The sequence below is a fragment of the Chlamydotis macqueenii genome, chromosome 3, assembly GCF_036417535.1.
Source record: "Chlamydotis macqueenii isolate bChlMac1 chromosome 3, bChlMac1.mat, whole genome shotgun sequence".
Classification (NCBI taxonomy): Eukaryota; Metazoa; Chordata; class Aves; order Otidiformes; family Otididae; genus Chlamydotis; species Chlamydotis macqueenii.
This window is the reverse complement of record NC_141558.1, coordinates 40,719,522-40,731,663: the sequence shown is the minus strand read 5'-3', so window position 1 is coordinate 40,731,663 and position 12,142 is coordinate 40,719,522.

Sequence of the window (12,142 nt, the reverse complement as noted above, 5' to 3'; positions counted from 1 at the left end):
ACTTACTCTGTCATCACTCAGTGCTTGGATCTAACTTCATACCTTTTGTTCTGAGAGCTTCAGCAATAGCTTCCCTGTTGTTTTCCCTGCCGTAGAAGCTGTGAACTGCCAGCCCAGCCACTCCCCACTGGGTTCCCGAGGTCTATACAGCACAAAGATCCACATCCACATTGTGTCAGGGATGGGAAGACACTTCTCACAGATATATATATAACTTAAGGATGACGTGACTTTCTGAGGAATACTGTGAGTCACTGAATAACCTACATGATGAAAACACTATTCAGGAAAAATATACTGGTTTAGTATGGATCTATTAGCTTTTAAATACAGATGGCTAATCTAAATGCTTAATTTAAATAAATGACTTATTCATGATCTTTAAACTATCCACTGCAAATATTTGGAAATAATTTAAAGTAGCTGTAGTCTCACACAGGAGAAATGGTAACATGCTGTCAGGGAACCTTTGTCGGTAAAATATACGGCTTTATCTGGTTTGAAGTAAAAAAATGTTGCACACACAGGAGGACGCTCCATGTGGCAATGAATTAGAAGATTTGCAAACTAGCAGCAGGGGATAGTGTTTCTGAAGGAAACTCCTTTACTAGAATCTGCAGGGTACTTCAAAATTGCTATTATTACTATCTATTAAAAATCACAGTGTTAAAAATGCATAGAATGCTGTACAAAAAGATTAATGTTATGGTTTATTCCTTGCTCCAAAGAATTTAAAACACAGTTCCGCCTCCAGAGATGTTGTCGCCATGCTCATGTAAGCCTGAAGGACCCAACAAAGTCAACAGAAGTTGCAGCATATGATAAAGAGCACAGCTGGGCACTGATTTCGTATAGGCAAAGCAAGTGAAGAAATGCAAGAAAAGCAAGATATTCAGGTCTGAAAATTTTGACCCTGACTCCTCTTACAGTCTGGTTTAATTTTGGAGAATAAAACTGTTTACTTTTTAAATTTTGGCAGTACAGTTCTCTGGCACCCAATCATTGTCCAAACTGGCATGCACTAAGATATGAAACAAAAGGGCTTATATCTCTTTGGTTTATATACCCAAGTAATAGGATAAAAGGAAGATTCCCAGATAATTAATTTTGATTACAGTTTTGTTCCAAGTTCTTATTCGCACATGTATACAAAATCCATAAAGATATGTGGTCTTCTCCATAGAAAGTCAGAGGCAGCTTTAGACCCAGGAATGGCTGCAGTGGGAGGAGAATAAGGAGTGGCACCCTACTTAATTTACTGTAGTGTTTCTTCAGTATTTTGGAGCCGTAACAGCAGAGGAGAAGCCTGTGCTGGCATGACTTGGGTCTTACCACCTCAGTACTCAATCATGACATCTGCAGGGCCATGAAAAACTGTTGCATGAATAGGAATGCACATATTTAGTTACGTTTTTAGCTACATAGAACCTTTTTTATCTCTAATGTAAATATGCAATGTACTAAGGGCACAGGCTGTATACATGATATATAGGCAGTAGAACAGTGTTGTAGCACAATGGCAGCTTTCCACTGTTCAATAACTCAATTTTTCTTTAATTATCACAAATTATAACATAATTTCTGAGCCAACAACATTGTTGTAACTGATTTTCTGCTTGAGCTGTACAAACACTAAAAACCACCTGAAACTGGCAAGCTTATGTGTGTAATTAAAAAAAAACCAGTTTGCGGTAAACAAAATGCGCCAAGATTTTTCACCTGGAGCAAATTATTACAGCTGTTAATAAAACCTATTTAAATAGCCTTCATAATACATGAGAAACTGTTCAAATAGTTCTGGATAGCTCTTTAGCTTTGTCTCCTGGGAGCAGCCTAGTGATTGCAGCAGAAATAAAGTGACCACAGAATTCAGTATTGCAGGGCTGGTGGCTCCTGTAAAGGGGTAAACATATTGCTGTTTTTCACAGTTGCAGGCTTTGAAAGACACACATGTACTTTGCATCTACATCTCAACAAAAAAAAAAAGGGAAAAAAGAACCCACAACACTTCTTCAATTGATTTGCCCTTCGTCACTGTCACAGATATGTTTTCCCTATTTTGACAGGTAGTTGTAATTCTATTAGCAGCCCATCGACTTCCCTGTGAAATCGATCTGTGTTGAGCTAGCTGGGTCTTCTTAAACTAGCTGATTTATTGCTTCTGCCTGCTAAAAAAAAAAAGAGAAAACTAAGAAGGAAAAGAAGGTCTTCTGCCTTCATGGCGAACAAAGTACCTAAACAATGTCTGAAAATGAATAATTTTCATCCCGGCTGCTGGTCGTCTCAGCAGCAGATGAGCTGCAACCTTTCACCGGCAGTTTTGCTGAGACGCCTGCTGATGCTGGCATGTATAAATGATTGCCAATTTCCCTTATTAATTTACCTGGCTGCCTCATGTATAAACTAGAAGATCACATTCACCCTAAACGTCCTCAGTATCAATCTATCATGTTTACCTAATTTTGTGATTTTGCAGTGGGCTACCCAACTGCCTGAAACTGGAGAACCGCTTGAAACATATTCAATACCTATTCACTCATGTAGACAGAAAATGGGGGCAGATGGGAATTTACAGTTGTTGGTGTTCTAGTTTAGGTCAGAGTAACAGGTTATCATCATACTCTTCTTACTCAGGTGGCATCTGAAGAACTTCAATGATGTCCTGGAATTTTAAATTATTTCCTGGCATCTGTCCTGGTTGCATTAATTCTTTCTTCTTTCCTCTGGGTCAGAAAAATGAATTAATTTTCTACTGGCCAAAAAGCAAGTTTTGTTGTTGCAGGTTGTTGTGTGGAGCTTTTCTATTATCTGCAAATATGAATTTTTGATTGTGGATACAAAGAGACAAAGAATACTTTTGTGTACTTGGTTACCTTAACCAAAAGTCAGTATCTGGCTGCTTTTTCTAATAGGCTGAGGAATCAAAATAGAGATTTAAAGATGAACAACTACCACTTGCAAAATTGAGTACCTCTCCTTTTTATATAGTGGCAGGGTCATTCATTTTTTCATTAAGCATACACAATTGGTTAACCAATCCTCATCTATTTGTATATGTAGCAGAAAGAGTTACAAGACTAAGTACAGAGATGCTATATTGTAGGTGGTTATTGAGAAGGAAGCTGACTACCCAAAATGTTGCAGTAGTGAGTTCTTTTTCTTCCAGTCTCCTTTCCTTCTGACTCAATTCAAGATCCATTATGGATCTTAAAGAGCATCTTAATGCTGACTCAAAAGCAAGAGGGAAAAAGAAAAGAATCCAGCAGTTACGTGACTTTAAAAAAGGAGTAAGATGCGTAGAAAAAAAAGTACACAAGCCTGCACTGTAGAAAAAGGAAGAAAATTCAATAATGTCCACTTAAAAATAAAATAGTACCACTGGAGGTGGATATTAAGGTTGATATACTACGCTTAGTGAAGAGAAAAAACACCAAATCAAAGCAAGACTGAGACTAGCAGGGAAAGAAGGATTTATCTTGCAATACCTACAACAGAAAAAGCATCCAGAAGATCTGGGGCTCTACTTAGTCCTTTCAAATATTAAAGTCTAAAGAAAAACATTACAGACCACAGCTCAAGCCAACAGCTATTAGGAAGATACTGGTGGTGACAGTTAAAACAAACTGGAAGATATTTCTCAAGTAGAATTCCAGTGATACGCCTCAGACCAGAGTGCTGCATATACACATAAATAAAATAAATGTTATCAGTGAAAAAAGCAAGATAGCTGCAGGGCTTGTCACTCCTAGAATCATAAAATCAAGAAAGGTTTGGGTTGGAAGGGACTTTAAAAATCATCTAGTTCCAACCCCCCTGCCATGGGCAGGGATACCTTCCACTAGACCAGGTCACTCAAAGCCCCGTCCAACCTGGCCTTCCCTGACCCACCACTTCCAGGGATGGGGCATCTACAACTTCTCTTGGCAACCTGTTCCAGTGCCTCACCACTCTCATAGTAAAGAATTTCCTCCTTATGTCTAATCTAAACCTATCTTCTTCCAGTTTAAAGCCCCTATCACTAGTCCTATCACTACACGCCCTTGTCAAAAGTTCCTCTTCAGTTTTCTTTTTAGGCCCCTTTTAGCTACTGGAAGGCTGCAATAAGGTCTCCCCAGAGCCTTCTCTTTGATAAGAATCACCTCCCTCGACCTGCTGGCCACGCTTCTTTTGATGCAGCCCAGGAAGTGGTTGGCTTTCTGGGCTGCAAGTGGACATTGCTGGCTCCTGTTGAGCTTCTCGTCCACCAGCACTCCCAAGTCCTTCTCCTCAGGGCTGCTCTCAATCCTTTCCCTGCCCAGGCTGTGTTTGTGCTTGGGATTGCCCCAACCCGTGTGCATGACCTTGCACTTGTCCTTGTTGAACTTCATGATGTTTGCACTGGCCCACCTCTCCCGCCTGTCAAGGTCCCTCTGGATGGCCCACTTCTCCAGCATGTCGACCACACCACACAGCTTGCTATCATCAGGAAACTTGCTGAGGGTGCACTCTATCCCACTATCCATGTCACCAATAAAGATGTTAAACAGCGCTGGTCCCAATACTGAGCCCTGAGGAACACCACTCATCACCAGGAATGTCATTCCTAGGGATGGAAGGAAACTACAACACAGATTTTAAAAGACAGAAGGTTTAAAATTAGTAAAAGTGCATGACATCTTTGCCACATGAAGCACACGTCATTTATCTCTGAACAACAGGCTGCCTCTTTTAATGGTGATCAAGTCTAGCTAACCTGGGTATCTGACTTTCACCTACATTTTAGGCACCAAAAGTGGTGTTTGTCTCATATGTATGTCTATACACTATAGATGTGTATATCTGAGTTTAACAGTAGAGTTCAGAAAGAAACTTCTTTGGCCTGCATTTAATCAGGTGAATAAACATTGACAGTCTTGGTTAGACTGGCAGCGACCACAACAGGAAACTCGACATCTATTCAGCAGTGGACATTCCCTCCTAAAATCAGGCAAAATTAGTGAAGTAGTCCTCTTAAAGAAGTATCCAAGCTCTCTGAGTAGTGGAGACGTGCTCTTGAGGGATTTTAAGCTTAATTTGAAAGCCCTAGAGAAAAAAAACTTGTTAGGCCTGGTAAGGAAACAATGCAGAAAGTGATTAATGGGGAGCTATAATCACAGTGTGCTTGATTTGTTTTGCAAAATGGAACAAATCCTCAAGTTAGGACTGTAGTAAACTTCATCCAGCTTTTGAAGGGAATACAGTCTGTTTGTCTTCACTGAACTGAATCCTCAACATGCAACAGCTAATTAAAACTCTAAAAGTCTGTAAATACTTAGACGAATATTGATATATCAGCCTGAGATCCTCACTTGGCTAGTTGGCTAAATCTTGTCTCATTTACTTCAGTGATGCTGAGAATGACTGTGGTGATTTCATCATCTTCAACTCCTAATAAAGGAGCTAGCCCAAGCGAAAAGATTTATAAAGAGGATCTTTCTGATATATAAACCAAAGAAATTACTTTTGAGAAGAGAAGAAAAATGGAATTTCTCACTGTACAAGCCTACAGTTGTAAGATATTGGGGAAAGAATATTTCCCAAAGTACTTTTAATTAAAATGAACAATAAAACAAAGGATCAAATTCAGAGCTGACTTACAGTAGATAAATATTATGAAGAATTTTACTCTGCTAGAGTCAAACTATTTACACCACTCAGGCGAATCTGGTCTAAAATACTTAAAACATGGTCAGTTGGATGCTTAGGGTCTGATTCTTCACACTATCATGTAAGATTTTCACGCTGAGAAATATTTTTTCTATCCATTTTCTCAATTCACAGTGCCACTGGCAGAAAAGATCTAGACACCAATCATTTTTCAAATTACAACTAAAGCCTAACTATGGTATCAGTTTTTATTATTTTCCTATCTGCCTGATGCTAAACCTACCCAAAGGTTATAAACATAATACAAACTGGCAAGCAAAGGCACATAATTAAGATGCAAACAAAATACCCCGTGCAGCAAGTAAATATTTTCTTTTTAATTATATTATTACCTAGGTTTATGTTACTAAATTACTACCACAATTTCATATATAATTGATTTTTCAAGGAAAATATTACCAAAGTGATTCTGTAGTTCAAAACAGCGTGAACTTAATGATATACAAACAATTTTTATCTCACAACCTATAGTGCTGCATGGGATTTAGTATGCTGAAAAAAAATATTCCTTCATATTAATAGTAATTTTGAATGTAACATAAAAACTCAATGACTTTTTTTTCTCTGTATTTGTTAAGAAGAATACTAACAATGCCTCCTGTGAGGATATATTTTGTAGGTGCTTTTACAGATTATGAAAATAGTTGTGAGGAAATATTTGGATAAAGGAACACAAAGCTCCAGGTAGCAATAGTTTTCATACTGAGTTGATAAATGCAATTAGGGATCAGAAGGATGAACAATTACTTCAGGGGGGTTATGATGCCAGAATGCAATATCAGATGATTAAAAAACTGGAAAAATATAATCTTTTTCCTATTGCAGGAGCACCAAGCAGTCTCAGCACAGGTGAGAAAACCATTGTCCTAGGGCAATGGATATTGCATGCCCTGAAGTGTTCACAGGCTCAGTAATCAAATGTGAAAACGGAATACCTGCCTGATCTTGAGAAACTATGAAGCTACATTACCCCAATACAATGCAAAGAGTACTGTAAGACTTAAAAGGAAGGAGATCAGAGGGAGATCCTTCTTGGCCCAGAGGGTTTGAGATGGGTGGAAAACGCTCCTCCTCACACAGCAAAAGAGTGGAGCAGCCCAGAACCCACCACTACAGTTCTGATGAAGATGCAGAAGCATTTCACAGCCACTTTTAATGAAGGAACTATGAATTTACCAATGTTAATATCTTGCCAAACCAATTACAGCAGTATCACAGGGTTTGTGTTACTAATTGCCAGAATTTCTTGTGTAATTGATTCTCAGAGAACAATATTGCCGGCAGCATTCCACCGCTGCTGTCAGATGCTGAGCGCCCCAGCATGCTACCAACTGCATTGAGCTCCCATCGACTGCAAAGGTTACACAGCCTCCTCCAGACTACAAGGTGTGGAATGGGTCTTCGCAGTCCTTCAGAGGTGAAGCTTTTGTTGAAGAAAAATTAAACTGAACTTGGTAACTTAACCTCTGATTTGGTTTCTTAGAACTTGGAGGAAAAAGCAATGGGATAATAAAACATGTGCTGATTAGCTGAGCAATTCTAACTCAGTTGTTTCGATTATATGGCTAATAGCCTCTTCTGAACAGGCTTGATTTTTGTATCTGTTTGCATTAGAGTCAATTTGTGGTATGAGATTGGTATTATTTATTGAATGCTACTCTCAACTGCAAAGTTAAAAGTATGACAAGCTTCTATGGATTTAATTACACTACTATGAGACACAGGCTTGTATAGATGCTGTAAATTAAGTATAGCAAATACGACTGGTGTGGTGAATGGTCAAATGGAGGTTACCAGCTCCATGAAGTTCCTTTAGTCTTTTCAAAAGCTTTATGGACTGTTGTTTTGACCTGAGTTGACCAGATTTTTTGGACTTGCTTATTTTGTGTAAGTAAACATTCAAAATCAAGTCAACTTTACCTAAATATATAAGGCTAATCTGAGCCTGAATATTTTCAAACTTGGGGGCAAGTTAGGATTCAGTCTCACTGAGCAATGTGACTGTGCTCTGGTGATTCTATAATACATTTGAAGCTGTAGAATTTTTCTCATTACTAAAAATACTTAGTATTCTGAAAGGCAGAATAAATTTGATAGCAATAAATATTAGCACTTTTTTCCTATTTTGTCTTAACCCTTCTGCTATAAGCACTACAGACAGTTTCTCTCTTTTCTTGTTCCAATATGTAATTGACAGCTCTACCCAATGTCCTTTCCTAGCTTTTGATTTTTTTCCCCTGGCTGCTAATAGCATACACCATTTTATACAGCTTCACTCTATTAACCAAGTGCCTGACCTTGTGGGATGCTGAACACCTGCTGAAATACACTCAGTGCCTGTAACTCTCATTGATTTCATTAGGAGGAGAGAGAACTTGCTCTCTCCCAGGTCATTTGGGCTGACGAACAAAACCTCACTAGTAGAGATAGAGCTCTTGATGGACCCTTGCGGTTCCAGAAAGCCAGACCAACATCAGAGGTAGCTGCTTCCAGAGCACCCCACCTGGGACTGATGCCAGACAATATTAATTGTCAAGAAATACGAATTAGGAGCACAGCTACTCTCCATTTCTTACACAGTTAGTGGAGGGAAACATTAAGACATGCCCCATTGGGTCTCACCAGAGATCCGTCTAGCCCAGTACCATGCCTCTGACTTGCACAAGAAGAGAGACACTATTAAGGACAGCCCACGAACCAGGCTGCTTTCTACAGTCTCTTCTTTGTGTACCCCCAGCACCCACAGCTGTTGCTGTAAGCATGTTGGAAGGTACGTTCCTGCCTCTGATACTGTCCTCCAAATCCAACAGCACAGGGTTTGGTGAGTAGCAGCAGTTCTGCCTTTACCTTATCTAGCACTTTGGTGACTTGGAAACTTCAGTCATATCCCTCCTCAGCCTCCTCCTGCCCAGCTGAAGTGTCCTGCATCTGTTAAGCCCTCCTCATCAGGCAGCTTTGCCACCCTCCTAATTACTCACCCTTCTCTGCATCTCCTCTAGCTCCCCTATGCCCTTCTTGATATAGGGCCATAACTGCTCACAATGGTCAAAAATGGGGCACACCAAAGGTATAACAGCAAAACGGTGCCTTCTAACTTGTTAGAATCATAGAATAGTTTGGGTTGGAAGGGACCTTTAAAGGTCATCTAGTCCAACCTCCCCTTGCAAGGACCAGGGACATCTCCAACTAGATTGTTCTGAGTGATGGGTGATCTGAGCCGTGGAGCTTTGTGTTTATATTCCAGTGACCACGGCTGCTGTCACACCTACAGCAGCTGTGCACGTCCAAGCCAGTCACCCCAATCTCTTTTTAGGTGGAGGCCCCCTTCAGACATGAGTTTTCTGACTTATTTTTTCATCTATTTTAAGATAAAATAAGCAGCACCTTCCTGCTGCCTGTAAAGGTAGACTACACAGCTAAGGCAAGTATAGACACCTGGGCTGCAGATATGTACAGCTGACCAGAAGAATCTCTTCCAGCATGTCTCTGATTTCCAAACCCGCTCCCTGCTTCCTTGTGTTGGAATGTGGGGAGAAGCAATCTAACGAGGAGTGGGGGGAGTCTTGAAGCATCATGCAGTGAATTAAAATTTATTTTGACCCAGGAAGAGGTCAGAAAAGAAAGGGAGATGTTCTCAGTGTAGGTTCATCCAGGTTGCAGGTTTTCTGGGCAGGTGTCGCTTGGGCTAGGCTTGGTTAAAAGGGAGTTTCTTTGGCAAAAAAAAAAAAAGGAGCATTTGAAGCATTAAGTTTGCACAGTGGTGTGAATGAGAATATAAACTAATGACAAAGGAATATTGAAATATGCTCTAGTGAAGATTGGGACTAAGAAAAAACAATGAAAGGATGATAGACAGATAAATACTATCTTCTTCCGCTTTGCCCTTTCCTGGAGAATAGGTTTTTCATTTCTGGACTATGACTAGTTTATAATGAAGTGTGGGAATTGACAGATAGAAGAAAAGATTGAGCGCTAACTGCTATCCCACCAATTATTTTGTGCCCCAGTCAGTACTGCAAGAGTGACTCATTCTGCTTTAGTTTACATGCATAAATTTGGCACTACTCATGAAAACCATTTTGAAAGTTTGGTTCAAAGAAAAAGAAATAAAGGGTGAGTATTTGAAGAGAAAAAAATACTATCACTGCACTCCAGTACAGCTCTATTTTGAGCATCCTCAAAGTCTGCACAGTGAATTAACCTCCAGTAAGACATTTCACATGTGATTTATTAGCCATCTTGCTTTGTTTTTAGTGAACTTTCCTGTGAGGGAGCACGTTACAATCAACTTTGAAACACAGGGTTAGTCACAACCTCTGACTATGGAGACACAACCATCTCTCTATAATATTTACTTACTGGCTTATTTATTTCAAATTCTCAGGGTAGTAAACTAATAATAAGCTCCCATTAAGTCACTGCAAGTGATAATATCCTTTCACTGACATCACTAAAACATATAATAATGAACTATAAAAATTTTAAAATCTGGAAACTGCAAAGATCAAAGGTGAAAGCTAAGAAGTATATATTAGAAATAACAACAGATGGCCCCAGAAGGAAAACAAATGAACTCATTCCTAGAGCTCTGTGGCCATTCGTAAGCCATTTACACTGGGAGTCTGTAGTTTTTTACTTAACTGAGCCCTTCCAGAGAAATAAAATCTCACATTCATTATGGAGCCATCCTTTGTGTCAAACTCTTTACATAATTTTTATCAAATTCTAAATGTCACAAATACTTGCTTTTTTTTTTAATTTTAAGATGTGTTTAGCAGCAACCATTTGCTCTCACGTTGTTTGTTAGGTACGAACCTGCAGAACAGCATTCACCCCATAATATGACAGCACATGTACCGATATTCAGCCACAAATGCAGTGCTGACACTTCTCATAGGCTCCTTTGCTGTACAGGGCTCCTGCTTATCAGGTCCAGCCCAGCCTGCTGCATCCTTCCCAGGAGACATGAAATAAGCAACGAAGAATGGAGGACAGTGTGCCTTATACCGACAGCTATCCCTTATGTTCTTTTCTCTTCCCATTTGTAACTGAATAAGTAAAACCAAAGGTCAACATAAGCAGTACAGCTGTCCAGTAAGCACGCACTGTTTATTTCTCTGTTCCTTTGGTTTTACATTTTTTTTTACCCTAACTCTAAAACGGGTTAGTTTGGAGCATTATGCCACTTGAGAGTTGAAATATAAAGAACTGTAAGAAAATGTATGTTACTATAAAAGCCTCTAGCATTCACAATGCACATTTTCCATTCCTTTTCTATTCCTTTCAGACTATTTAGCTAGAACTGTGGACCTCCTCTCCTCTTCTATGTTCTTGCCAGAGGAACTCCAGTCTACAAGGGAACAGGAACCAGCAGCACAAATAATGGTCAATGTAAAACTCAGACCTGAAATAGTTAGATTGCTGAAGCATATTAGCTTGGTCCTACCAGTCTTGGGCCTTTGTTAGAAAGGATGTTTCCTAACTTCCACTCCTGTCACTGTCATTGTATGCAAAGCATTGAATACCTTGCAGGTGCATGCACTGCCTTGCTGGAACAGTGTTGTAGCATGTATAAAACCTTCTAAAAAGTCATTCTAAGTGGAGCATCTCACACTTTGTGGCTCCTTAGGCCAAGCACATGATACACATGGGAGACTCCTTGCCCACTCCTTTCCCTATCTCTATCAGGAGGTCCTGTATGCCCTCTGCCTAACCAATTTATTCAAATAGAAGAGAACAGGCTATTTCAGTTGCAATGGACCTACAATAAACATCTAGTCCAACTACCTGACCAGTTCAGGGCCGACCAAAAGTTAAAGCATGTTGTTAAGGGCATTGTCCAAATGCATCTTAAACACTGACAGGTGTGGGGCATCTACCACCTCTCTAGGAAGCCTGTTCCAGTGCTTAACCACCCTCTTGGTAAAGAAATGCTTCCTAATGTCCAGTCTAAAGCTTTCCATGAGTCCTATCACTGGATACCAGGGAGAAGAGCTCAGCACCTCCCTCTCCACTTCTCTTCCTCAGGAAGCTGTAGAAAGCAATGAGGTTGTCCCTCAGCCTCCTTTTCTCCAAACTAGACAAGCCCAAAGTCCTTAGCCACTCCTCATAGGACATGCCTTCCAGCCCTTTCACCAGCTTTGTTGCCCTCCTCTGGATGTATTCAAGGACCTTCACATCCTTCTTAAATTATGAGGCCCAGAACTGCACACAGTACTTGGCCTTGGCCAGGAGCAGGTCCAATTTGGAGCCAGCTGGCATTGGCTCTATCAAACATAGGGGAAGCTTCTAGCAGCTTCTCACAGAAGCCACCCCTGTAGCCTCACCAGTACCAAAATCTGGCCATGCAAACCCAATACACCAGTCACTAGCCAGATGTAGCCCCATTCACTACAACTCTTTGAGCTCTACCCTTCAGCCAATTCTTCACCCAGCACACTGTAAACCCACTCATTCC